The 5,257-nt window shown below is 44.0% G+C and overlaps 1 pseudogene; it reads left to right on the top strand.

The window, feature by feature from the left end:
* The window catches only part of LOC107677084 (Down syndrome cell adhesion molecule homolog), a 124,870-nt pseudogene that overhangs the window by 68,463 nt on the left and 51,150 nt on the right, over positions 1-5,257 (top strand).

Genomic DNA, 5,257 nt, shown 5'->3' on the forward strand with positions numbered 1-5,257 from the left:
TATTCTATTCTATTCTATTCTATTCTATTCTATTCTATTCTAATGTCAGATCAAAAGGTTTCTCTTGAATTTAAAAGGGTGTAAGCTCTCACATATGTAATCACAATCATCGCTTACTGAAAAAGTGCCATGTAATAGCTGTGAAATTATGTGATCCTCAAATTCCACAACACAGCTCAGCTAATCTAAGAATCATACTTGAATTTCCCTTTTTTTCCTTTTTTTCCCCCCACCCTTTCTAATTTTAACCTTTTCAAAACAGTGTATTTTCCCAGTTTTCCATTGCACTGCTGGTAGCAGGTCTCAGACGACTGCATGTAAACTAGGAGCTAGAACCCCCTCTAGGGAATCAAATGCTGGACTCTCATTTCTAACTAGGTCATTGCTTGCTATAGCTGCAGACTCTCTATTTCTCCTTTTCTGTCTGTCTCTCTCTCTTTTCAACCCCTGTGCACCACAAGATCCATTTCTCATCTCGTACGCATCAACATCACAGTAATGTATGTCCATTTATCCAGTCATTTTACTGTACGCAATATAATCCTGAAAACAATTGAATAAGATTTCAAGGACTAACAATCATAATTGTAACGTTTCTCTGGCTGTGTATGTGTGAACTGTAAGAATGGCTGCAGTTGTTGAAAGCTTTTTCTGTTTCAAGCTTTGGGCGACTGACTGAGCGATTGGCTCAGTTGCAAAACAGTCACGTCCAATAGTTCAATACTCCGCTCCCTCAGGTCTGCCAGCACTGGCTTCAAAGAGACATCACGTGTGGATTCTCTTATCTTGTGAAAGCAATAAATGTTTTACATACATTTGTTTTTGATGGAATATGAAGTCAAATAACAGTACAGAATGGTATATGCCTTTAATTGGGGTTAGCGAGTCTAACCACAATATGTTGTTCTTTTTTCAGGACCAAGATATCTTATTACATCCACGGGGGCCTTGTATATTTTGGATGTGCAGTCAGAGGATGCAGTGAATATTTATCGCTGTACCACACGGCACCGATACACAGGGGAGACCAGACAGAGCAACAGTGCCCGACTTCTTTTATCAGGTGAGGGGCCTTTGTGTTGCTGTCACGGCTTCACATGAACCTTCTCTCATATATCTATAGATGGAAGCAAGTGCTTCATGATTTGGTCAAAAATTCATATGGCACTCATTTTCACATTTTGCATTTCAAATTTAAATTAAAATTGAAAAATACAATTAAGCAATAAGGTACGAGAGACTGTTCCACAGTATTATTTGAATATAGTCACAGCTAAAGCACTCTGAGTCACTCTACTACTTGCAGCGCAACAAGTTTCCATTACCAGGTAATTTGACTGTCTGCAATAGAAGCTAAAATGCTGTTTATGACACAAACAACCAATTAGAACATATCTGATGTTTAATATACAGGGATTTTGGACAGGGCTACCCAACACATTCTCAAGACAAATCATAAGTATTTTACAATTTGGTAAATTTGTTGCGAACTTGTACGATCTATTTCGTAAGGTTTTGTGTGATCTGCTCATCAGTCAGATGGTGATTGTATGAATTTATACAAAATTGCACACTCATACAATACTTACTTTGCTAAATAAATAAATATTGTATTTTAGTTATGTTTTACATAACAAATATTGTCTCAGGTTATGTATGTAACCTGGTTCAATGAGAGGGAACTCAATGCTGTGTCATGATGTTGACACTATGGGAATGTCTCTGTGTAAGCCTGTGTCTGAAGCAATATGGAAACAAGCCAATTTTATTGGCCATCCGCATGGTCAAGTTATGTAACGTAAGTGCGCCACCACGACCATACCTAGACGCCTGAAATGCACGTCACCATCTTCTAATTGTCTAAAAGAAGATATTTCAGGCTTTGCATTAAGTATGGCAAAGTGGCAGTGTACAGATGTAGCAACGGCCACTCCTGCACCATGGCATCCAGCCCTAACGAAGCTGAAGGTGTGAGGGTGAACCAGGAGGGACAGTGGGTCGACTCCTCTGAGGCAAACAGGTCCAGTTCCGCACTGCCAAACCTCTGCCAAATTAACTCCTCCACCTTGGGGTGGAGTCTCCATTCCCTGGGCCTCAGCACCTGCCTCAACAGCATGTCTGCTCTCACATTTAAATGCCCTGGAATATAGACTGCCCTCGAGGAGAGCAGTCTTCCTTGAGCCCAAAGCAGAAATATGTTAGCCCCTCAGGACCGGGAGAATGTACCTGAGAGTCATAAATACAGCCTTCATCTCAAGGCAATTTATGTGACAAAGGAGATGTCGGCTGTCCCAGACTCCCTGGGCTGGGTGATGACAAATAGCAAAGGGGATGTGACTGTAGTCACCGTCTTACAGCAGTAGCATGCTCCCATTGTGGAAATCAAGGTTAAAAACTGGGGTTTCTTCCACATAAAAAAAGGAATGAAGCCCTTAAGGGGGCTGCACATCAGGTGGAACCCTCTGCATATGAGCCACAACTGAAATGGTCTCATGTACAGGAGCCCCAAAGATATCACGTTTGCTGTAGCTGCCATAAGACCCAATAACTTCTGGTACTGGCAGACAGAAATTTCTTGACCCAGCCTAAAGTCTTTCAAGGTAGTAAGGATAGACTCGACTCAAGCAGGAGACTGTCATGCCTGCTTGGAAGTAGAGTCCCATACATCCCCGGAGAGAGGTCACTCTTTGTGACCGTTAGTCTCAACCCCAGACTTCTCAAGTGAGCGAGGATGGCATCTCAATGCTGAACTGCTAAGTCCCTCAACTTGGCCAATATGAGCCAACAGTCAACGTAATTGAGTACATGAATGCCCTGGAGTCACAAAGGATGCAGGGCAGCATCCATGCACTTTGTGAACATGAGGGGTGGTAGGACTTGGCCGAAGGGAAGAACATGATATTGGTAAGCTTTGCCCTCAAAAGCGAACAGGAGATACTTCCTGTGCTGTGGCAGAATATTGGTAGGGAAATATGTTTATCGTGACAAACGAATGCTCAAATTGGATTTGACATACAATTCTTATGAGTGTTAGCATCTTGACCACACAGTCCACAGAGAGTACTGTTCAGAGCCTGCAGATATAAAATTGGACACAGTCCTCCATCCCTCTTGGGGACTAAAAATTAAAAGCTGAAAAATCTTGATTTTCTTAAGGGAAGAGGATCATGTTCTATTGCCTCCTTTGGCCATAGGGGAATGTAAGTCTTTTGCTAACAATGGAGACTTTCTTCACCAGAGTGCTGAGCACCCATTTGAAGCGAGGAAGTTGAAAATCAAACTGAATCCTGTACCCTTTCCAGACTTTTCATAGAACCCATTGAGATAAATTTGGCAGAAGTTTCCACGCTGCCAAATGCTGTGAATGAAGAATCACTTTGTTGATTTCAAATTGTAACAGAGGGGTCAATTGTTCGTAACCCTGAAACATTGTACTGGCAGGTAATTCTCAAACATCACTTATTTGAGATAGTTTGAAAAAAGAGTCTGCCTGCGGCTCCACCATGGCTCCTAGCTCCCTCTGCTCCTCCTTGGCCCATCAGTCCACTGGCTCCGCCGGACTCCCTCGTCCGTCCGGCTCTGCCTTGGTCTGTCGTCCACCATCCATCGCCTCAGGACTCCACTCCTCTGGCTGCGCCTCGTCCCTCCGGCTCTGTCAGGCTCCTCCATCCCTTCAGCTCCTCCTCGGTCCTCTGTCGCTCCGGCTCCACCACGGCCTTCTGGGTTCCTGCCTCCGCCTCAGTAGCCATCGGATCCTCCCCGTCGCCCTGGCTCATCGGCTCTCCGTCTCCGCCTCGGGCTCCTCCGTCGTCGTTGGTCGGCCCCCTGCAGTCATCGGCCCTTCCTCCTCAATGGCTCCTCCCTCCGTAGGCTCCACCATGGGTCACCATTATGGCTGTGGCCTGGGTCCCACCTGGCACCGCATGCTCCGAGTCCCTCCTGTTTCCTCCCTGGCTCTGTCTGTCGTCCTCCTCTCAGGTGTCCATCCTCCTCCCGAGCCTCCTCCCAAGGTCCCACCCGTCCCTCCCTGTGTTGTTCCTTCGGCGCGAGCATGCGCCTTCCGGGAGGGGTGGCAATATGTCACGCTCCTGGACTGTGTTTGAGTGTTTTTCCCCTCCTTGTGCTTGCCCTGACCTAGTTTCTCCCTCATGTTAATTGTGTTTATTGCTCCCAGGTGTGTCTTGTTTCCTCCCTCGTTAGTTGTGTATTTATAGTTGTCTGCCCTGTTTCGCTGTCTGGTATTAAACGTTAAACTGTATTCATCGTGAATTCCCCTACGTCTCCTCATTCCTCACAGGAGGCAAGTGTGACAGCACGACTGTTTGATGATAATAAGAACCATTTTTAATAATTGAGCACCAATATTAATTGAGCACCAAATCAGCATATTCAAATGATTTCTAAAGTACCATGTGACACTAAAGACTGAATTAATGGCTGCAGAAAGTTCAGCTTTGCCATCAGAGCAATAAATAAATTCAAATACAAAACTGTTGTTTTAAATGTGAATAATATTACAATATTACTATTGATAAGCAATGCGTGGTGAGCATCTTTGAACTTCATTCAAAAATAAAAATAAAAATCTTACTTATTCCAAACTCTTGACAGGTAGCATATAAAGCACACATATTTTCTCTCACTGTCTTTCAGAACCTGTGGACTCTGCTCCGGTGATTCTGGATGGGTTTGAATGGAGGGAAGTTATGGTGGGTCATCGGGTGGAGCTCCCATGTAAAGCGTCCGGTCACCCCCCGCCCAGATATCGCTGGCTGAGGGACAACAGCCCCTTAGAATCAGACAGCCGGTACCACCAGAGTGTATCGGGCCTTCTCATCGAGGCCACACGACCCAGTGACGCAGGCAGTTATGTGTGTGAGGTGTGGAACAGCTTCGGGAATGCCAAAGTGGTCGGACGGCTGGTGGTTAAACGTAAGATATCTTGTGACAGTATTCAACCATTGTAGCATTCACATTATTAGTTATGTGAATATAAGCATGACAACTCCTGAATGTCCTAGTTTTTTTTCAGAGGCTTGTATTTAATCATTTCATGATAGGACCCCTTTGACAGATACAATCTTGACAGATCTTTCCACTATTGTTTTGTAAACCAAGAATGTAAGTTCATTAGTCAGCACACACATTAATTTGAATGGGCTGCTATTAGCTAAGTCTTTAGTTATGCGTTAGTTAAGCAACAAACTTTGGAGGATGAAATATGTTTTTTTTTTTTTTTTTTTTTTTTTTTTTTTTT

This window comes from Sinocyclocheilus anshuiensis, unplaced genomic scaffold, assembly GCF_001515605.1.
Source record: "Sinocyclocheilus anshuiensis isolate Anshui unplaced genomic scaffold, SAMN03320099.WGS_v1.1 scaffold24, whole genome shotgun sequence".
Lineage (NCBI taxonomy): Eukaryota > Metazoa > Chordata > Actinopteri > Cypriniformes > Cyprinidae > Sinocyclocheilus > Sinocyclocheilus anshuiensis.